The sequence below is a fragment of the Scophthalmus maximus genome, chromosome 21, assembly GCF_022379125.1.
Source record: "Scophthalmus maximus strain ysfricsl-2021 chromosome 21, ASM2237912v1, whole genome shotgun sequence".
NCBI classification, from domain to species: Eukaryota; Metazoa; Chordata; class Actinopteri; order Pleuronectiformes; family Scophthalmidae; genus Scophthalmus; species Scophthalmus maximus.
Genome location: NC_061535.1, coordinates 12,163,680 through 12,187,272, shown reverse-complemented (window position 1 = coordinate 12,187,272; position 23,593 = coordinate 12,163,680). Strand labels below are relative to the sequence as shown.

The 23,593-nt window shown below is 46.3% G+C and overlaps 1 protein-coding gene across 1 annotated transcript in view; it reads right to left on the bottom strand.

Annotated features, from left to right (window-relative positions):
- Positions 1-23,318, bottom strand: part of LOC118291294 (RNA-binding Raly-like protein) — an 81,738-nt gene extending 58,420 nt beyond the window's left edge. The window contains exon 1 of the mRNA XM_035619448.2: positions 23,171-23,318. The gene's annotated coding sequence lies outside the window, so the exon portion shown is untranslated. The remainder of the gene's footprint in view (positions 1-23,170) is intronic.
- Positions 23,319-23,593: the final 275 nt, after the last annotated feature.

The window sequence follows — 23,593 nt, the reverse complement described above, 5'->3', positions numbered from 1 at the left end:
AAAACAGTTCAACACAGGTCGACGGAGACAACAAACATGACCCACAAATACTGGCTGACGATAAGTTCGGAAGTTTGAGCGCAGTGCATCGTGGGCATCTTTGTATATTCATGGATTCAGTACAAAAGCAGAAGCATTCAGTTCAATTGATTTTCCTCGATTTTTTTTAAAAAATGTGCATATAAAAGAAGCCTCTTGTGGAGAAAGGGCTGTGGCGAGCCTCCACTTTAAGGGTTGAATCTCAATAAATCTCGAGTCCCAAAACAGCAGCAACCCTGATACTACTGAGGGAATGACAAATCTCACATTTTTCGCCAGTGTCAATTCAAAAAAGCATCATGGAAGAGCCGTGCAGAAGATATAAAGTAAATGTTAACGGCCCGTCTTGGAGACGGGGCGACCGAATGCTCAGCAGCTCCGTTTAATTGGCTCCGGGCTGTTGTCTCCATTAAAAAGAAGAAGAAAAAAAAGAAAAGAAAAGGCTTCCACCCTCCCGCGTCTGTAAACAGACACCTCATCGCCCGGCCCCCCTCGTCTCGTCTCCCTTTTAATTGCACGGCCTTTGCAGCACAACAGTAAAGTACAATTAAGGCGGCCTCAATGTTTGCTGACAGCCGCGCACTTTAAGGAGTTCACTCGATGGCTAAATAATTCAGAATCAAAGAGGAGGCGGGAGGATGTGCTCGACGAAGGGGCTGACGCCTGCGCTTTCTTCTCAGGCGATTACGATTGCGGCAGGTGGTAATTGCTGCTAATTCTACCTATTCTGCACCAGGCCCACTGGCTCGCTCCCGCCGGCCAGCAATTGCGGCGGCACAGCTGCATGATTCTGGTCCCGAGCGAAGCCCTCAAAGGGCCCCGCCGGTGCAACGAAGCCCCCAGCGCGCTTCGCGAAGTGGAAGCACTTTCGCTCTCCGTCTTCCTCTTCCTCTTCGGCCCCGGCGTATTTCCATTCATCGGGTCCGCTGACGGATGTGGACGCACTCACGGGATACGCAAACAGGAGTACAGTACACAAGCGTAGGCCGTAGGTGTGTGTAGACGCGCGTGCGCGCACACACACGCGCGCACACACACACACACACACACACCACAGACATGAAGGCGAGGGAGAACCTGGCACGGCGGACCCGTCACGAGCCTTGAGGAACAGGGTTTGACAGTTTGACGGCACGCGCGTTTTCTTTTTTTCCGCGGCACAGAAGAGGACTACGGAGTCTTCCTCTCCTCTCAGATCAACGAACAACGCACGCAGCCCTATAGCGCGTTATGCATGAGCCGGGGAGAAGCTACTCCCGCGTGAAACAAAACAAACAACGTGCCAAAATAGACACGGGGAGAGAAAAAAGTGCCATCTCAGTTGCAGAGTTCAGAGAGCGGCGTTGTTAGTTGCCCCCCCCCCCTCAAAATAAAACATCAGTCATGTGGAAAATATGACTCCTACTCTAATAGAACGAATGCTGTCACGAAAATAAGGCCGCATCCACATTGCTAAGGTTTTAAAAACGCACCACTCCTGCTACGTTTACGCCTCTACGTCGTATATACGGACTTTACGTACTAGTTCCAACCATCCCTGCTCTTTCAGTTGTTTCCCGTTCGAAGTTTTTATTCTGTAACTAAGTGACCGACTGCAGAGAAGACAATGTGCCTCCCGCTCACTCCGGTGCGCACGTGCTCAGTGTGCATGAATGGTCACGCGACAGGTTTTTTCGAGGGGGGTTAGTGTGGACGGGTGTTTGAAAACGCTGTTTTAAAGCCAAAAGGTAGTAGTATGGATGTAGCCTAAGGCTCAGAAGTAGCTATTACTGTTATTTCTAACATCATGTCTGGGAATTTATCAATGTCAAAGCAAAGACTTTAAATGAGACGATATAAAAATGGCACCCGTGATGACGGAACACCTTCACTGCCTTGAAGCGCACCACTGTAGGACATGTACTCTGCAAAAGGCAGACCACGTGTTGACACAACAAGACTTGGGTGAACGCTCACATCCTCGGAAGAGCGGTACGCGGCGCAAGGGTTCTTGCGAGCGGAGCGTCGCTCTGAGGGAAGCACCTTCTGTGCTTGTTTTGTCAACTGTCGTCTCTGGGTGTGACAACTATTTCTCACCCTCCCGCCAACGAAATGCACCGTCATGTCTCGCAATCAACCCCCCCCCCCCCCCCCCCCCCCCCCCCCCCGATAAAGACGACTTAAAAATGAAAGTAGGCTATCTGTGGGAAAGAAATTTGTTTTACGCACTGGAGGAAAACGGCGACACATGAAATCTCCCCACCGCCGAGGAGATTATGGGGCTCTGTATCTGTCAAATGCTAAAATAACTCGAGGTGAAGTGAACCGCTAAACCTTTGATCCTCCTTCCCTCCGTCTCCATCTCTCTCTCTCTCTCTCTCCATCTCTCTCTCGCCTTATCACATCATCCGTTTCCGCACTTGTTTGCTGCCGCGAGTGACACCTCGTGCTCAGCCTCGTACAATATCTGTCAGGTTGCATTATTAATGCCGATAGAGCGCCGGGGGAACCGTCACGTGGGTGACCCGCCGCGGCGGCGGCGGAGGAGGAGGAGGAGGAGGAGGGCCCGAGGAGGAGGACAGGGTGTCCGAGAGGTCACGTAAGGATCAAGGAACTGTTGGGGCAGCAGATGACAGACGGCGTGGGCCTTGCCTCGCCACTCCGCAGTGTTTTACAATCCCCCGCTCATCACGTAGATCACGCAGAGTTAGGGATCTCTGCTTTAGTGACACTGTCGGCGCTGTGGCGCGGGGAGTCGCCGCGTGCCGATTCCCCGCTTTGCCTCGCGGATTTAGGCCCGGGTTCCCCCTTCGTAGCCGTAACCCAAGAATACGTATGACAGAGCTGCGGGCGGCTCAGTGTCCCCGGCCTTCACATCTCGGCATGTGGGAGGAGCTCGGGGAGAACGGCACAGACGTGGGCCTGGTGTGTTTCTCTCAATCACCTCCGCGCTGAAGCATCACCGATAGCATCTAGGCTACACTGAGTCCTACACTAACAGGAGGATGTCTAAATAAAGAAACTTTAAGAAGAGGTATGCACCCCCCCCCCCCCCCCCCCCCCCCCCCCCCCCCCCCCCCCCACCCCCAAAATCATGAAACGTACCATAAATAAATAAATGTGTCTTGCTTCGTTTAACATATAAAGAAAAATGTCTGGCCCCGATTTCCCGGACAGTTTTTTCAGATTTCATGTCTGAAAGCAGCTTAAAAGTTTGCTTTTCTTGGTCATGTGGTAAATAGAAGTATATTTACTCCTTTGTCCTTTTCCAACAAATAATGAGCCAGATAAATTTGAGGGTCATAAAAAATGACACAACACTAAGTAGAAACATGCTGAATGGCTCCATGCAAGGGGAACTTTAAAAATATCCTCTCTGCACTTTCCTCCTGTGACAACAACATGACGCTCCCTGATGAATGTGGAAGAGACAAACAAGAAGAAATGTGGAGCTGCACTTCGTGTAGTTCTGATGTGCTGCAGGTGCCACACGGATGTACACGGTGTGACTTTGTCAGCACTGACTGTACGTGAATCTGACTCCAGCTTACCGAAGACACCCGCAGCGGTTTTTGCCCATAGACAACTAAAGAAGTGGGGAAACATGACTGGTACTCAGGGGGGAAATGCAGCAATTCCCCAGGTAGGGTCTCCAAAACAGGTGAGAAAAGATGTATATTATTACATATGATATGAGGCTCTTTGACGTTGCTGCCAGGTCAGATCGGATCCAATGATATGTTTGAAATAACAAAACTGAATTTCAGCTAATTTGGGCTATAAAGATATTCCCGAGTATCCGGCTGAATCCACTTGTGCATCTCGGCGATGAGCGTTTTAATGACAAAGGCGACTGTGCGGCAGCGGCGGCTCCATCATTCAGTATGCAGATGACATGTAATGACTTTCTCCCCCTACTAATGACTCACCCGGGAGCCCATTGACGAAAGTGTGTTTGGGTGTAATAGACAGGAGGTGAAGGAGAATATGACGAAAAATGATTGGACTGAACTCGAATGTCACTCTCAGTGCCAAGTGAATAAGATATGGAAAATAAAAAGGAACATGTTTTCTTTAGCCTGCCTACTTTGGGTACAAATCTGAATATCGATGTAAAGATCCTCATACTATGAAGAAAACGTGATACAGAGGATGCATCACTCCTCATAGTGCTCATTGCCACAAAAATGAAGCTGATTATTTTGCATAGGAATCAGGCCATATGCCTTTGGGAAATTGCTGAGCTGCCGGCTCAATATCAAAGTACAGTTGTTGGATATTTCAACTACCAACAACTGAGTGTGGAAAACAACTACGCACCAGATTACAAACCTCAACAAATTTATTTAGGCCATTTTCGGGAATACGGTCGTAATTGAGAAAAGAAAAGACGTGATATTAAAGGAGTAAAGTTGTAATTTCATCAGAAAAAAAACCCATTTCCCAGCAATTTGGTTCTTCTTTTGGGAGGAATAAACATAGTTTCTTGCACAATTTCTTTAAGTCCTGACACTTATGATTATTTGGTGCTGCTGCGCCAAAAGATTAAGTACTTTATTATTGTGAAAATTATACGTAGAACTCAACAAAACTCTCTACACCAGGATGACGTACAGTAAAAATGGCCTCCTCAGTCGTTTGCCTCGTTTCCCCAAGAATCTGTTAATTATGTCCATTAAGTGGCTCCACTGAGTCTGAATCTGATCATTTTTCACTCCTGTCTGCATGAAACAGCTGCACAAATACACAAAAATACATGTGGCGTCGCTGGTGTGTTTTGGTTGCAAACATATCAGACTCCTTTTCCTGCCTTTTTACTCTCTTTTAACATAAAACATTTAACATGTTTTTTTTCTCTTCTTTTATCTTCTGCTGACTCTGTTTGAGGCCCAGCGAGAACCGTATCCTTTCAACCACTGCTACGCCTGGGTTTTTTTGTTTTTGTTTTTTAGCTCTCGCCGATGATTTTGTCTCGTTATGGATTTTGTGCTCAAACTGGATTGTTAGAGTCTCGGTTTTTTTGAGCACGTCAGCGTCGAGGTTTTCCTTCGTCTTCAAAAATCAATCAGTACATCAATATGATTAATGCAGGCAAACAAAGAGGTTGCTCTATATTTCTCTCATAAACATGATGACCTGTGTGTGATTGAACAGTTCACTTGGATACTAGTGGGCACATAAACATGTTGATTTTGCATGTCAACAATACAAACCTTTAAAATCAGTATCCTTTAAGATATATTCAAATTATAATATATATAAAATATACTTTGTTACTCAGAAAACTCAGTTACATTATGTGATAACAGTAAGTAAGACTGCAGTCTGAAACAGATTTATGCATCTGTATCTGTATGTGTTTGTTTTTTTCAAATTTTTGTGAAAATTTAATTTCCTAACAAGGACATGATTTTACTAAATGATTGGCCGGGTCATTGTGAACATTTAAGATAACACTGATTACACACCAAGCATACGGACAGCTATGCCCCAAAGTGTCATCACCATGCCCCCCCCCCCCCCCCCCCCCTGCTAATTTGGCCCAACTCCAGGTTTTCTTGGTGAACTGCCAATTTTTGTATGTTTAAAAAAAACTAAAATAAACCAGTGAGATGCATCAGAAAGGGGGAGAACCTTGATATCCATCTGAATTTTCCCCGCTAATGTCCCGAGGCGGAATGCTCATCAAGACCCAACTGCGTCTACAGATGCCGCATTCCGCATCCCTCCGTCGGTAATCAATACGAGTGCTGAAGTGTGCCGCCTCGTGCTGCTGGGTCACGTTTACTATGCAGCGTATACAGCGTGCGCAGATCTTTAGTTGCTGGCGTAAAGAATTCTCTTTGAACAACACAGAGGAAGCAGAAAGCGAAAAGTGCTGCTGCCGTTCTGCACCTCGGCGTTTCTGGAAGGCCACTGTGCAGTCGTCCTGCGCGCACAGTGCGAACTGCATATGTGCGGATGTTCCCGCCCCCCGCACGTGTTTCGGGGAGATGTGACGATGCTCTGCAAACAGCCAGGGATGCAGGTGATGTTGACACTGGGGTTCGCATGACGTTTAGAGCGTGAAATCATGCTGCAATCTTTTGTTCCCATGGTTTTCAGTGATTGCAATGTAGACATTAGTAGGATTTCGGCAAATAGTGATGTCACAGTCATCTTAGCATGTTGATCAGGCCTTTGTTTTAAAAGTCTGAGATCAAAGAAGTGCATTCAATTCCTTTTTTACAATTTGTTTTCCCAATGTGATTTCATATTCTCCTTTCTGTTTCCTGGCTAAGACCTTCACTCTCCTGCTGCAGCCTCTCAAATCACAGTACTCATTGTTCCAGTTTTTAATGCTAAGCTAGGCTAACCAACTAACTCGCAGCTCACGCTTTATGCACGGACAGGAACGTGCGGTTGATCTTCTTCTCCGACGCCTAGTTCTCAACACCACCCGATTTTCAGCCTAATTTCCCACTGGCCGACGAATATCGGAACTCGTCCACGGAAGGCTCCCGATGGGAGGACGGCGAGTTTGTGTTGAACAGCAGCGGCGATCCGTTGAACGCCGTGTGGTCTGAACTGCTGAACCTCGCTCGGACAAAGCGGACCAGTTTGAACCATGAAACCACAATGAATATTTATCAGGGGCCCCAATGCGCCGACAAAGACCACAAGCAGCAACAGCTGCAGAGGCTTTTCAAAGCGGCCCGAGAGTCGGGGCGATGGGCCACAAAAGTCGGCTCTCGACAAAGTCATTAGCCACCGTCGCAGCACCGTGCTGCCATGGGACGGCGACAATCTCAACAGTCTTTCTAAATCCACGATAGGCAGCTCATGGAATATGTATGCAGCCGACGACGACAGTGTCATTATCATCAAACACAAGAGTACACAATGGCTGCAATCAAGCCACTTCTGTCTCCGTGTCAGTCAGACCCGTGTAGAGGTTAAGTTTCCCCACCTCCTCCACTAATTTCTGCTGACCTTTCCGAGGGCGATACATCTCAGACCCAGAAAAGAAGTTTTCAAAGTCTCTGAATTTCCCAGCACTTATTGAATCACTCGAAATAAAAGTCAGCCCCCGGGGCCGTCTAAAAATAAACAGTCTCCCGATTGTGTATGTGTGTGTGTGTGTGCGTGTGTGTGTGTGTGTGTGTGACTCCAGCGAATCCAGCACAAGGAGGGAGCCCTTAGCAGATTCATCTGAAAAAAAAGAAGTGTTGCCTGGGATGAGACGATGACACATCCCCAACACATTACTATGACACTGGCAGAGATCCAAGCGGGGGGGGACGAGACCTGAAAGCACAACAAGGCGACCGAGAGCCATCTTGAGAACTTACGCGGAGCGTTTTTTCCGCTGCTCTTGAATGTGTTGATTTCCCACGCGAGCCGGCGTGACTCAGCACAGCTTGAGAATGTTTGTGCTTTTTTAAAATGTTTACCTCGCGCCTGAGACTCGTTTTGCTGGGGGGGGGGGGGGGGGGGGATATAGTTACACAATAAACAAAGGAGTCAATCGTGTTTATTTTTGTATTTATTTCCCCGCCGTGGGTCAGCGCAACGCGTAATTCCTAATGGCGTCATACTGTAAATTATGACTGGGACCAATGTGATCATGTTTTATGTCCTTTCTACCTCGTGACCCTGAAGGGGGCGCCGGCATTATGACTGTTTACTCTTCCACCCGGACACTCAGTTTATCACATCCTCACGAGTGCGGGGGTCTGTGCCACGACCTTGGTTGCTATGGAAACTGCCACTTTGGGGTGTGTGTGTGTGTGGGGGGGGGGGGGGTGGGGGGTGGAATGAGGGCCAGCTGGACCCTATCGGTGTGTCCACACCTAGCCCGGAGACAGACAGTCAACTGTTTGTTTCCAGGGCCTAATAGTGAGCAATGTACCAGCCTAATAGAGTACATTAAGACCTTAAAATGGATAATCCATTCACATCTGATTCACTCTCCGAGAGGAAAGTGTCATAGCTTTGGTTTTTTAGCAATGAATTTGAGACTTAATTTGCCATTATACACCCTGAATGGGACAATCTCTCTATTAATGTCCATAACGACGCACAGTGGGGCTGTTATCCTGTGAGCTGCTGCAGTCGTTATGAATCAGTATCGTGTTGATGCAGAATTAGTAGTCCGGTCTGCTAAAGTCCACTGTGCCCCCACACCCTGTCCCCATTAATATGCCTATTTGAGCAGCAAGCTGACTCCTGGTCAAATTATGTATTTTACTGGTGCTCTGTGAAACTATTTTTTTTTTTTACTCATTTCCAGACAATGGAGATTTGAGTGAGACACTGTCCCGCTGTGCATATTTGCATACCTTATTCAGTTATTTTAGCAGCCACTTCCAAATATGAGCACTAATCATTTCTAACAATCCTTAAATGTGAGACAGAAAAACTGACCTAATCACACACAGTTTAAAGTCAATAATTTTGTGACGTTACATCTGATTTACAAAGAAATTGTAAGTAAAAACATGAAGTCAATTTTTTTTCTTCTACATGACAGACATATACAGAAATCCAGATTGCAAAATACTACCACGAAGATGTATGAAGTCCCGTATATTCTAATGGTCGACATCAGACATACACCCTCCTTCGACCAATAGATATGTTACTCTACTACTTATTTATCTTATTAAGTTTCCTTTTCTTTTAGACATATAAATAGAATAAACAAAATATTACTCTGGCAGAAAGGTTACAATTTAACATGACGCAGGGCTCTAGACATCTGAAAGGCAGGACCAACCCAGACAAGCCCCGTGGCACATCTTTGGACCTGCTCCTGGCGATAATACATCATTTGCCCTGCAGGTAAAATAACTGTCTACTCAGTGTCCACACGCCACTCAGAAAAAATGTAATGACCCTCCAGTTGGTCCAGTGCTCTCCAGCCTTAAGGGTTATTCAGATCATTTTCACGACCGCATCATATTGGGATAAGGCACAAAAGAAAATCTGAAAATAATCCCTCTCTTCAACCTTTACCCTGCTACTGTCCCGTTTGCAATTACTGTCGCAGGAAGAGGAAGCTATTCCTGTATCGTGTTTTCTTCCAAAAAATATATATATATACATAAAGTTATGTTTTAAAATGAATCTTATTTCTTTTTCAGAGTTAAAACAATAGTCGGCCATTTTGGGTAATGTGCTTCTTGGCTAGCAACCACAGCTGGGTAGTTTAGCTTAGCTCAAACACTGGGAACAGGGGAAGCTAGCTTTACTTTATCCAAAGATAAAGTGCCAACCAGGATCTCTATAGCTAACAACCAGTATATCTGTTTTATATATTTACTACATTTACTTTATTAAATCTGTACGACAACCAAAGAGTAAAAGCAGAATTTCAGTTTTTGTTCTTTATGCTAAGTCAAGCTAGCCAGCTGCTGGTTTTAGCATAAAAATTGATTAGCAAGCCGACTGATTTGTTTTATCCAAACTAAATCTGAAGCATGGAAACAACATATTTGTGCTCGACTAATTTGTCCGGTCAAACAAAACAAATATACGATTATAGTTGGTGAACTTTAGGGGTGTTGCTAGGCGGATTTTGCTGAAGACAGAGACAAGCCCGCTCTTTCCGCCTGACTCTAGTTTTTATGCTAAGATGAGCTAAATTTGTGCCACTGTGCCTTTAAAGCTCTGAGAGTGGCAGTCAGCGTATGAGCGACTGATAACAAGGCCCAGACTGAAATTCCTATTGAACCCCTTTACGAATCATTCCCATTCTTGGCGGTTGCAACTTCAACTTCACACTCGACAGTCGTAAAGCTGTTTCCTTGGCAAACATGGCAGTTCAATTAAAAACAGAAGTAATACAGAGCACCACATTTGGTGGGTCTTTGTTTAAAGTACTCCCGCACTTTAGATGTTTTAAAAAAAAAAAACTGCTCTCCATGAAGAATCAAGCTTGGATCCATGAATGTTCTGTTTTCGGACCAGACGCTGTCATTGAGCCATTTGACCACGTCACTGACGTCGACGAGTCCAGTCCCCAGCATCACTGCAATTCCCTTACCCGCCAACACACATGTCAAGTGCGAAGAAGGTCGGATGGTTTGTGAGCTGGTTGTGATTTACAAACATACATACATTAATATATAAAAGACAGAGACTCATCATAGTAAGATTATCTCCGTATTATTAAGCTTAATTTTAAAGATTATATATTGTGATATATTTTATGTTTGAGTGAACAAGAAGAAGCCGTTGCCTGCAGTTTGCACTCGTCCCCAAAGGTTTCTCCTCCTTAACTGAACCGTACTCGACCGCCTTCCATTAGCTGCCAGCTTGTGCCAGCTTCCTGCGGCGCCTCCGCGTTGAAAACGGATGAAGCAACTCCTTCGGTTTTGTTGAGTTCGGAGCTTTATTCCCCCCCCCACACACTAAGAGGCTGAAGTCAGTGCTAACATTATTAAGGTGACCTTCGCCGTGTTCTCCCACTTTGCACCAAGCGGCCGGACAGGAACACGTGTGAGCCAGAAACTTATTGGGTACAGCGAACAGCAACTGCAAAGAGGTGTTGGAAGTAATAACACTGAATCAACCACAGTTGCCCTGACTGTGAATATATATAGTGTATATATATATATATATTTTTTGCCTTTCTCATTTCATTTTTTCTAATATGCATGTGGCGTTTCCATCTCCAAACTATTGTGCCCACACTGCGTCCCATTATTTCCACAGCAGTAAATAAGAGGACAGGTTAATGCACTGGCTGCCTGATGTAGTGCAGCTGTTGGGTGGTTATTGCCTGGACAATTGGATGTTTAACGCCTTCACTGGAATATGCATAAATGAGTCACAAATGAGATTTGAGAAGCGCAAAATGTAGGCTCCCACCACTTCTTCATGCATTGATCCGGGGGCAATTTGTGGATCACACCGGCATCACCTTCAACTTCTCCTCGCCGCCTTTTACAAAGCTTGTCGCCGCACCTTCGCTTTTTTCAACGGCGACTCGAGCCCACTTTCAACCTCTGCCAGCACCTCCTGCAGCGCCTCACCGCGCCGCTTTGTGCCACTGGATCTGTGTGTCAAAATCAAAGCGTATAGCAAGAATGGGTTCTGCCACGAAACAAAAAGGGGGTTGGAAGGGGAGATCGGCTCAGATCACACAGCGAAGGCCAGGGTGCGAGTGAGACAGGCGAGAAAGAGTGATGCACTTTCTTGTGTGCTTGCATGGAAATGGACGGAGTTAAACCGGTTGCTGCTTTGCCCATATGCATATAACAGCTGGTGACGCTGCATTATAAAAGATACATTGTCTACCGCTTAATCCACTTAAGGGTCATGGGGGAGCTGGAGCCAGTCCCAGCTGACATTGGGCAAAGGGCGGAGTTCACCCTGGACAGGTCGCCAGCCTATCACAGGGCCACATACAGAGACGGACAACCATTCACTCTCACACCTACGGTCAATTTAGAGTCTCCAATGAACCTGACTCCATTCTGCATGTCTCTGGACTGTGGGAGGAAGCCGGAGAACCCAGAGAGAACCCACGCATACACGGGGAGAACATGCAAACTCCACACAGAAAGGCCCCGGTCGGTTTGAACCGGGACTCCAACCCAGAACCTTCTTGCTGTGAGGCGAATGCGCGAACCACTACACCAGTTATGAAAGAGATGTGAAGCCCGGAGGCGCTCGTTTCCATTTCTCCGGGACGTTGTTTTCACAGTAAACATTGTGCATAGACACAACTTGATTAATTACTTCAGCTCACCAACAAGCGTCGCCCATATGTTGCCGTTCAGATCCTCCCCATATTGAGTGCCACTAATAAATTCATTATTCATTATATACGTTAAACACTATGGATTTGTTTTGTCACTTGCGATAAAGTGATTATTGTTTCGTTTTTTCCCTCCGTGAATGCAGAGCTCAAATCTGGGATGAAAATGGATTTTGAACGCAGGATGATGTTCATGGATGCGATGTCTATAAGCTAACACAGACGATAAAGCCGAGGAGACAGAAATGCTCAAATAATCAGCCGGCAGAGACCTGGGCAGGGTCCCGCTGAGCCAACGCACGAAAGATCTGGGTCTCGGGGGGCTTCTGGTGGGATCTCTGAGGATGGAGCGGCGGGCGGATGGAATCTGAGAATGAGGTGAAATAGAGGTGACCAAAGGAAGGGGGCGAGTGCCACTGAGGGCTTGTCCCGACACATCGTCTCCTCCACTTGGTTTGTGCGCTATTGTGAATTAGCTTGGAGAGAAAAAGAACATTTTGCTTTAGCAGGTCTGGCATTCATAACTAGAATATAAGCATTCAATAAACCATTACCATGATGTAGTTGTGAACAGATATGTGTTTATATGTCATCTAAACTGTGACATGTTCTGTCAAATTGATTCCCTGGATGCAACTGGCATTATAGTTATATGTACATATATATATGTTATATGTTTTTCAGATGGTTGTGAACTCCCCCTGTGTGTTTGGTGTGGTAAGAGAAATGTGAAAGAGTGCTTCGCTTTTTCATCTGACCCTGTTCAGCTCTGCAGCACCGAAAAGTGTTGCTGACATACTTATGAAATCCGCTCACACCGTCCGCTCGGCAAACACACACACACACACACACACACACACACACACACATTCTGACCCATAAATCCTGAAGGAATAATGGCAGCTGAACGCTCAGCTTTCTTACGGTGAAATGCGCGTTGGCCTTTTTCTTGCATCCTCTCCCCACAACCCCGCACATTTGCATCCTACGTTAGTGCTCGTTCTCCTTTGTGAAGCATAAAGCGAAATTGCTTTTCAAACCGTTTCGACTTGCATCGGCTGACCCAATTAGTCCAGCGATTACGCTCACTGCGAGAGGGATCCCTGCCTAAATGATGTGACTAATTTGGATGAATATTTCAAACCCGCATGTCTGCAATTAACGTCATTAACATAGGTAATGTGTCCGCCTGATTGCTTAACTGTGTTTGTATTCCCCGATGCTGTCACTGACAGGTGTCCCGTAGACATACAGTAAGACGAAAAAACAATAGGAACAATAATACTAAGGAGAGGCCCCGGACAGACGTCCCCGGTGGGGTCCACGTCACGTGACGGCTGCAGAGCGAACGGAAACCTGCAGAGCAGAAGTTTTTGGGCTTTCAATTCATTTGGCCATTAAAACATTTTTAGATTTTCAAACATTGAAGATGTCTGCTTCACTCCATGTCTTCATGCCATACACACAAACATTCTTTACTGAAATGAACCCCGTTAAATTTGGAGCCTAACAAGACGTGCGACATAGTCTGGAAGGATTCAACGTTTGGGAAAACGTGCCCATTTGCTTTCTTCCGGGGGGAATTGGATGAGATGATTGGTACCACTCAATTACAGTGGCAAGAAGGAAAAAAAATAAGTGAGCCCTTTGGAATTCCCTCCGTTTATTTATGAATGTGTCCTCGCATACGGCCAGATCTTCATCTATACCCATTGAAAAGGCTGGCGTATTAATAATTAAATCAACTCGATACCCTCCGATAATATTACACCAGGCTACTTGATGTCTACAGGTGCTTCTTTTTCTTTTTTCCTTTCTCCCCTTTTAGATTTTCAATAAAAAGAGCAGAAGTCCGAGCCACAGACTGGTGCTTCCTGTCTACTAGGGGGACGTTGGATGGAAACAGAAATAGAGGCTGTAATAAGCCTCGGGCATCTGCGAGAACAAACGGCAATGAGCTCCTTGATTTCCTCTGATGTCAAAACCTGGAGAAGGGGGGGGGGGGGGGGAATCAATATGAAGAATGAAGCTTTATCTACACGATGCCACCTGATAGACTCAACAGGCTATTCATGTTTCAGGAGACGACTGCTTTTCCGAGGCTAAGTGGGGAATTAAATGATGGCAGTTCTATTTGTTTGCCCGTGAAGCGCACGTGGCGACCAGGCCTACGTGACAGATCGTATTTTTTGCCTTTTTATTTCATTTTTATTTTCAAAAAACTCCAATTTAGCTCGGGGAGCCTCTGGAGCCTGAGTGTAATCGGAGCGACGTTTGCCATTCCTCATCTCAATCCGGCGAGCACGCCGTCCTGCACACGCACGCACTAAATTGGGATTACCTCACGCGGGGGTTGATCTCACTTTGTGTTCAACGTGCTGCTCAAACCCAGAGATGAGACGCTTAATAAACCACAGGTAATCTGCGCCGCGTTCTTCCCACCGCGGAACGGGACGGGCCTTCGCAGGGAAGACGTTCGGCCAATGGAAAAAGCCTCCGAGGCCCCGTCCGTTTGCCGCGGTCAGCTGAGGACTCCCCCCGTCAGGCTCGGTCAAAGTTGGCACGTGGGGCCGAAATGCATTTCCGCCATCACCGACACCCCCCCCCCCCCCCCACCAACCCCCGAGTGAACCGCTCGCTGAGGAGAAACATGAAGAAGGTCGGCTCGGCGGACATGTTTCTGCCCTCGGGTTAGTACGCCCAACCCAGCGGCCAGCTAGCGAGAGCGAGCTAGCACGTGTCCACCTGAGCGCACCTGTGCTTCCCCAGCGGCCAGGCGCTGGAAATTGAGGTCGTGATCCTCGCGGGCGCGTGAGCCAAGACGCCTCCGTGTTGAAATATCTCTCTTTTCTCTCGGCTTTCGGGTTCCGTCGCCTTGAAATATCCATCCATGGTATTCCTAGGCACACACACACACACACACAAATATATATATATACACCTAGTTTTTATTACTGACTGCGCAAAATCTAGACTATATCTTATTTGTGTGATGACAGTCAGTATATTTCTTATTCTCTTTGTGTACGTCCTCTTTTTTTTTCTCTACTGTGAAACTTCCCCATGGCATCGATTGATAATAATATATCTGAATATCTTTTTCTGTTTATACGGTGAAACTGATGAGGTAAGCAGGAAGTGACTTTAGCTCGCTTTATTGTGCCAGGGCAAAGAGTCCACTGTCTTTTTTTTTTTTGTGTGCTTTCGCTCTGTCATTACTGGTTATTCTGTGTTTCAAAGCGAATCCCCAGAATGTATCTTTAATCCATTTTTAAATCAAATCAATACCGGGATAAATATGCAACGGGGGGTTTGACTACTTTCCAGAGCCACTTTAATTTCCCCTTATTAAGTCTAAGCACCAGCAAGACTTTAACGTAAGTACACAGGACTTATCAGACTAAAGCACTTTAAAAGATGGCGTAATGCGATAGGAAGGATGGATCCATCTCACGTCCCTCGGTCTGAATTCTGCACACAGACAGAGAGTGGAAGTCGTGAGTCCGATAAAGAGCAGCCGCAGTTATAGCCAGCGCTCGGTCCGGATGAGAGGAAAGAACAAAATGAGATATTTGAATGTACTCCTCCCTTTGGCATCTTTTTGTTAAAGTGATGTCCAGGCTCATAAACAGGTCTGTATATCAAAGTTCAACATTTTCAAACCTTGTGACTCCAGTCTTGAACTGCCGCATGGACACGGCCGGACGAGGAGAAAACTGGGTCCCTGGGCACAGACATGTAAAAAGCCCCCGCCCCCATTTTTAACTACAACGACACTAAGACTGAAAGAGACGTACAAGTACAAATGATGCAGCCGGTACGGAAAATTCTGTCTCTGTGTGATCTATTGTTTCTCTTCGGTGTAATTTTGCATGTCACTGCAAAACTTGTAGAAACTTTGTTTCTCTTTGTAGTAACTTTATAGTTCTTTGTCGTAACATTGCAGTTCTTTGTAGAAACTTTGTGTCTCTATGACGTAATTTGTGTCTCTTTGTCGTCACACTGGGTCTTTTTGTAGTTACTTTGTGTCTCTTTGTAGTAACTTTGTCTTTTCGTAGTAACTTTCTGTAGTAAGTTGTAAGGATGTTGCATTTCTTTGGGTCTTTCTCGGCTCAGTCCGCGTACTCTTTTTCAGTCACTTCATAACCCTCTGCATCTTTCTGAAGTCACTTTGCGCGTCTTTGTAGCCCTTTGATTGACTTTCCAACTGCAAACGCTTACACTCACTGCAAACTGAGGCGCCTAAGAGGCCAAATGGCCCCTGGGCCCTTCCCTCGGTAAGATCCAGTAATACCCGCCATACTTCTGGAAAGTGTCTCTATGCGGATGCAGTAAAAAAAAAAAAAAAAACGAAATCTAGGGTGTCGATGTGGCTGTGCCCGTCACCAGCGCGGTGTTACATCACGTCTGTTGAGACTGCGGATGTGTGTCAGCGCCGGCGCCTGCAGTGCCGGTCACGAGCAGGTGAGAGACAGCTGAGGCCCCCGGCGGGGAAAACGACAGCGGGGAAAAAAACAGCTGATCCCTGCAGAACCCGCCTGGAGCTGACCCAGATGGGGGACGCGCCACGGTGGCCGGGGTCCCCGGGGGAATCTAGGCAGGACATTATCCGCCTCGCCGCCTCCTCTGCAGCATCTGGAGGCCTTCCGACCACCTGCTTATGGCGGAAAGGCCGTGCCGCTCGTCTGCCTGTTTTTATTGCGGTTTTCGTTTGTGACTCTTCTTCATTGTCCGACTCGGCGAGCCTCCCACAGCCGCCCAGACGGCGCCAGTCATCCGCCGCAGACGCATCGGATCAGGCGTTTGTCTGTGTTTGTTTGAGCGCGGGTCTCCTCCAGGAAGACACTGTCCATGCACAGTAGCTGCCATCCGGAATGATCAATTATCAGTAAAAAAAAAAGGAAAGTGATCTCCACAATTACATATTTCCCATGCACGCTGTTCCTACTCTTATCATCGACATGCCCTGGTCAACTCAAAATTTCCACTCGCGCTCGTTTTGCATCTTAATCTCAAATTAGGCGCGCCTTGGCCGGTTCTGGCGATAATCTCACAATTTGAAACGCGACGCCCTTGACCTGTAGGCCATTTTTTTCCCGCGCGTTATCCCTCGCGTCAAATGTGTTTCAGTGTTCTAAAGCGTTGTTCTTCTCCGAACACCTGACGCAGTGTCACTCAAGTCTCTGCTCCCCGGCTTCGAAGGCTGAAAGACTACAAAAATGGAGGGAGAAACAAGTTATTGAAGTTGTATATTTACTGGAGCCACCAGGTATCGGGCAACTATAGTGACGGGATTCAACAAAAGTCCCAAAAGAAAGATTGATTTTTTTTGTATTTATAAATCTGCCTCTGAAGGTCAAAAGATGAATAAGTGCAATTTGTCTCATTTGTTTCATTCTCTCGTTCCTCATCTTGTGCATCTCATGTGTGAGTTTGTATTATAAACATAATGTTCTATGCAGCGACATTGTTATGCCAAAAATATTTCAGCCACACTTCCATGTCTCGAAATATATATATATATACTGTACATATATATGTTTACAGCCGGGCAGAGACTTTCCATTATTTTCAGAAAAGACAAATGCGAGTAAAAAAAAAAAAGAAATAGCACGTCGTCTTTAGCTAACCCGCCTGTGGGTTCAAACTCTAATGATGAAAAAAAAACATGTATTAATAATCCCAAAAGTTAAGTGAGATGAAACAAGCTTGTGTGCTCACATCGAGACTCATTATTTTTCTTTTTTTAAATACAGTTTAATAACAGCAGACTGGGTTTTGTGGGGGAGCTGATGCTGCTGCAGAAAACTCCATTGTGTGATTTTTAATTTGTATTTACTCCTGTTAAGAACAAAAAACCCACACGCGTGTATCTGCTGATCGCGACGCTGCTGCCGAAGGGAATTTTTTTTCGATGAGCGGTTTGAATATGTCGACCGGAGCTGAAACAGACGGGGACCCCTGAAGCCTCGTCTCGGGTTTCGTCGGATCGATATCTGAGCAAAAAACTGAGCCCGACAAAGTTAGTGAAGCGGCGTAAACTCCACTTTCTCCCCTCCAGTAAACGGGTCCAGTGGATCTCCTCTGCACAAACGCATGCGGACGCGAGCAACCCTCCGCGTGCAAACCTCTTTTCTGAATCCATTGGAAAGGTCAAACGGAAGAGCGTTCGCCGTGCTCGCGGGTGTCCAGCTTCTGTCCTCGGCGTCGCGCAGCCGCACGGAACTCAGGACCAGACGTTAATGAAACATAGCCACGGCAGACAACGCACGGTGCCAAAGCTACGCTGAGGTCTCGGCGCGTCGAGTGCAGAGGGCTCAATTCATTTAAAGTGACTCAAAAAGTCGATGGACGGTGGAAAGTCGTTCGGCCCGTTCGACCCTTTTTTCATTCCGCAGCGGGTTTAGTTGCCCAGATTATGAGGAGTTAGATCCGCTCACTTATCAAATGAGCCGCTCCGAACAGGACAGTCAAGTGCTTAACACTTGTTTCAGGAGAATGAGTCAAAGGCAAGCCGTCTATCTGAGGAGGGGGGGGGGCAGCATATACCTAATGTATACATGGATATATCTATATCTATGTATATAAACCACTCTCCTATTAACTTGAATGGGAAGGTAAAAATCTATGTTTTTACTTATAATAATGTTTCCTGAGAAGATGCTATAGGATTGAATACAGCTCAAAGCTACTAAGGGGCGGCTCGGGATCAGGAGGTGGAGACGGTTTTAGTCCAACCTGCCGGAAGGTCGGCGGTTCGATCCCCGCAGCCCCGCAGCCCCGCATGTCAAACCCTAACTTGCCTCTCACGTGTGCGGACGTGGCAGAAAGAGAGAATGTGACTTGTGCTATAATAAATATATACAAGTCCATTCATATTAGTGCTGTACATTATTTATCAGTCGACCAAAGTTCCACTTTCAAGGAAGTTTTTAATGGCTAAAGCTGCAAATGACATACTTACATGCATATTCATGTATCATTTTATTGTAATACCAATAATATGGAAAACATGAAACTTTTTTCGTATCTCTTTTTGTTGAAGATAGAGATGAAACCTTTATCTCACATTTTTACATCTTGACCTTTTGATTAGAGTTATATTTTTATTTAAGTCAAAGTCACTGTTGTCATGCTTTTGCCCCTGTGAACTCTGAAGACTTTGATTTATCATGTTTACCTCTTGTCATCCGGTGTTTGTTTAATCTGGAGTTTGGCGTTTCCTGTTTTTATTGGGACATGCACCTCCCTGTCCCCCCCCCCCACCCCGGTTCTCGTGGTCCTGTCATTTAACGTCTTGTGTTTGTCTTCCCCGCCCTAATGTGTTTCACATGGTACAATTACCTCCGCTCCTGTTGTGTGTCTATAAAGCCTCCGTGCTTCCTTTAGTCTTTCAGGTTGAGGTTCTGTCACGTCTCCCGCTTCAGCTCGCTCCGACTTGCTCCCTGTGATGTTTTCCGTTGTTGTTTCTTCGTATTTTTTTTGTGTTTCCCTGAGTTGGATTTTTACGATTGTTTTTCTCTTCATTAAAGGTGACCTTCTGCAACCTCACAAATGTGTCTTTGGTTCGATTCCAGATCATGACAGTGGGTTTCTGTGTGCGGACATGTAAGGAACACAAGGCCTACAGATCCAGCAAAGCTCTGCTACTGCTTCGTTGGAACATCTCTCAGACTTCAGGTGCGAACATCACCATCATGAAGTCCTACATGTCCTTCCTTTGGACATTTCCAATTCTTGGTTTGCAGCATGTGTGTCCTGTCCAGTATGAGACCAAAGAAGCTGGCCAGATGAAGAAAATGGCGTTATTGAAGATATAACAGCAGATGCGTCCGTGCTCGTTGCATGTGCCTCTTTAGGTTACCGTCTCCGTGACATGTGCTGAATACAACACACCGGACTAATTACACGTCACGTGTGTAAAAAGATGCAAAGGACTAGTGCATATTAATTATCTTCCCATTTGTCCAGCTCAGTCATGCTGAAACTGTTGTCCCTGAGGAGCGCGTGGATGTAAACACACGCAGCACATTCAGACGCTGCACACATCCTGCAACCTGTTCTGGTGTGATGTTTTAATCATGTCCACACGTGAGCCATATATATACGTATATATATATATATATATATACATATATATATGTATATATATATATTATATTTTGCAGCGCAGCTCTGGCATCGGCCCCGGATAACGGGAAACTGCCTGGAGGGGTAGAAATGACGCGGCGGGGGACACAAATGGGAAGATGCTATCATAACGCTCAGCGGGAGGAGAGAGATGTCCAGGGAGCTCACGCTGAGACAGAGAGGCGTGACGACGCGTCGTGATGTGATGTGATGTGATGTGATGCAGCACTTTCAGGTTTGGGGATTGAGCAGAGTTGTTGTTGGTTTTTTTTTTTAAACCACCTGATTACTACTTACACATATTAAAAGGCCTAGTGTGAATGAACAACATGTCTGGGCTTCATTTTGCCGAAGAGAAGAGGACACACTTTGGTCTGAGGTCTTGTTAATTAGAGTCAACATGTCAACTCTTGCCTTTGGATCATGTGCTAAATGTGTTATATTATTGACGCCTGGATCAGCTTGGAAGCTTTAATTTACACTTGTGGAGCTTTGATTTGAAAAGCAAGACCCAAAAAAAAGGGAGAATAAACCGAATATGTGCAACAGAATCAAATGATTGGATTGGACAGCTTCCCCCGTCCTCTCCACAACTCTCAGACTCGTCTCCATGGGACCACAGACACGACCTGAACTCTGCAAGAGATGCCTTCACGATTTGGCTCCACACACACACACACACACACACACACACACACACACACACACACACACACACACACACACACACACACACACACACACACACACACACACACACACACACACAGTGTCTAAATTGTCTCACAACTCAACCAAAAACCATTCCAACCTCCCGAGTGGCTCTTCATCTTGGACGTCCGCTTTATGGCCCCGCATAGACTGAACACACGAGGGGGAAACCGATGCCTGCAGGCGACAGCTCGTCAATACATGATAAAACCAATCGCCTCAATTGCGCTAATTAGTTTGCCTTATTGTTTTTATTTATTAAAAAGTGTAAGCTTGCATCACATCTCGCCGCATTATGCGCCGCGATGATGCTGATCCCCACTGGCAGCCGGTTTAATGACACCGGGGCTTTAACAGCCTGTACTCAGACCTAATGGTCCAGTCTCGGGTGTTTTATGGGCCTGAAATATGACCCTGACAAAAAAAGCTGTGTTCTGTTAAACTGAATACATATGGATCCGAAAATGAAGCAAATGGACGAGATCCGGCGCTCGGGCTGGACTCCGACGGAGCCAGTATTGAGAAGCCCAGGACTTGGGTGGGGAAATGAGTGAGTGAGTGAATCTTGAATGAGCAAGGGTTTGAATGAATGAATGGATGGATGGATGGATATGAGGTTTGCGGCTCCGTTACTTTTCTGACTCGCGGACCAAACTTGGAGACGGTTCCATTGGCCGTCAGCAACAGAAGATACACACAGCAATATTGCAAAGCCCACAAGACGCAGAGGGGGAGAACAGACGATGCCAGCGACTGTGACTGCAACCTATGTGATATCTATTTAGTTTGCACGCCCTGCAGCATAACACTAATCTGAAACCTGCTTCACCCTTTAATCCCTGCCCGAGTCCTGAGTCAGCAGCTCTGTGACGATAATTCACAAGAGCGTTCATGAATCCAGGGTCTACAAAAGCAATGAGGATGAAAACTTCTGTCCAGCGAGACACTTTGCCCATGACATACAGGGACTGAAGTGCAAACTGTTCGTCCTGATTACCCCCCCCCCCCCCCCCCCACACACAGGCTTTGCACCGCAGCTTAAAGAAACACTTGATGCTGCAGCAGCAGCAGCAGCAGCAGCAGCAGAAGAAGAAGAAGAAGAAGAAGAGGGGAATAGTTATTTCTGCTCGTCCGAGTCGATATATGGATGTGAGGCTCGGGACACTCTATCCGTGGGAGATCATTAAAGTCGTCAGAGTGCATCCTTCCGAGGGGACCCTGAATGTAGCCACTTACACTCCTCATTCCTGAGCTGCGACGGCTTCAAGGACTGTTGACCGAAACGACCTGCGTGCGATTTCCAGTTGATTTCCATTTTCTTTTTTTTTTCTTTCTTTTTCCCGATGCATAGATCGATGACACGACCCGACAGTGATGGACGATGGCCTCTCTAACGGGCAGGTCGGACCAGCCCCCGCGAAAATAACACGTCAGCCACAAGTGCATATTTTTTTTTTTTCTGCCACCGCATTCTTTATTGTACAGAACAGAAAGGTGTCACTTCATCCACTCGTGTCTTTTGAGAGCCTACCTGCACAAGGGGAAATGTCTGTTCATCCTCGGCGACACAGAAAAGAAAAAAAAAAAAGAAAAAAAAAAGAAAAACGCATTGAACAAGAATCAAAACTCCCCTCGTCCACCCAGCATCATCATCTATCAAAAACCAAAAACCAAAAACGATAACACCCCCCCCCCCCCCGCAAAAAAAAATGACTTGACACCAGCGAAAGTATAAGGAGGTCGTAAAAAAAAAATTAAAAAGGTGAGAAACACAGAAAAAAAAAAGAAGAAACAAACCTGTGAGCTCGGCTGCAAGAAAAGTGTTTCACGTTAAAACGTTTTGCTCTTTTTTTAAAAAAAAACCTCTCACGAAGAAAAGAGGGGGAAACAAAATCATCGAGGGGCCGAGAAACATCAAAATCACAAAACTCGGAAGGCGAACAAGCAACACTGCAGAATGCAAAACCGAAGCATAGCAACAGCAAAAGTCGACAGAAACACACACACACACACACACAAAAAACACCAAAAAAAAATGAAGAAGAAAAAAAAATATATAAGAAAAAAAAAAAGAAATTAAAAAAAAAAAATGTTTTCAAAACCAACAATAGATGTTTGTAAAAATGTCAACACTGACGAAAGCTGCTTGGTTTCGACCCCATTCGAAACAAAACTGCAAGCAAGTGGAAGCCTCCTGGAGACTGGACCACGGCGCCGGCTCACACCTGCCTCTCTCTCCCTCTCTCTCTCTCTCTCTCTCTGTCTCTCTCCCTCTCTCTCTCTCTCCCTCTCCATCAGAACAACATGCTAAAAACTTGGCAGCCCCGCGGACTGTGCAGGGGGCAAAACGCTCAAAACCCCCGAAACCCACGTCAAGCGCTCAAATTCAAACACCAGCAAAAGGAGGAAAAAGAAAAAGAAAAAGAAAAAAATAAGAAAAGAGAGGGAGGGAGGGAGAGAGGGTGGGGGGGGGGGGGGGGGGGGGGGGGGGGTAGGAGAGGAGGTTGGAATTAAAAAGACAAAAAAATGCTTACAAAAAAAAAGGCCATTGTAAAATGTACTCACCGAGCCGGGAGTAAAAATGTTGCGATTAAAAAAAATGCGATACGGCTCAAAAAGACAGTATGGCGGTGCGAGCCGAGACGCTGTGCCCCTTTTTTTTCCTCCTCTCTCTCTCTCTCTCTCTCTCTCTCTCTCGCTCTCTAGATCTCTGCCTCCGGTTCTGTCATGTGACCGACTCCGCCGCGGCTTCCAGCAATGAGAGCGACCCGCGTCGAGCAGCTGATGTTCGAGGCTCTCCCCTACAGCGGCTGGGGCTCGCTCCGACGGTGGGAGAGGGCTCCGGTCCGTATCATCCCCACAGTTGTGACTGAGCTGCTCGGTTATATATATATGTATACATATTTATATATTTTCTATTTTAAAGATGCAGGAGCTCACTCGGTGTCAGCGTCACGGCGGCGCCATCCAGACGCGCGGCTTCCAGTT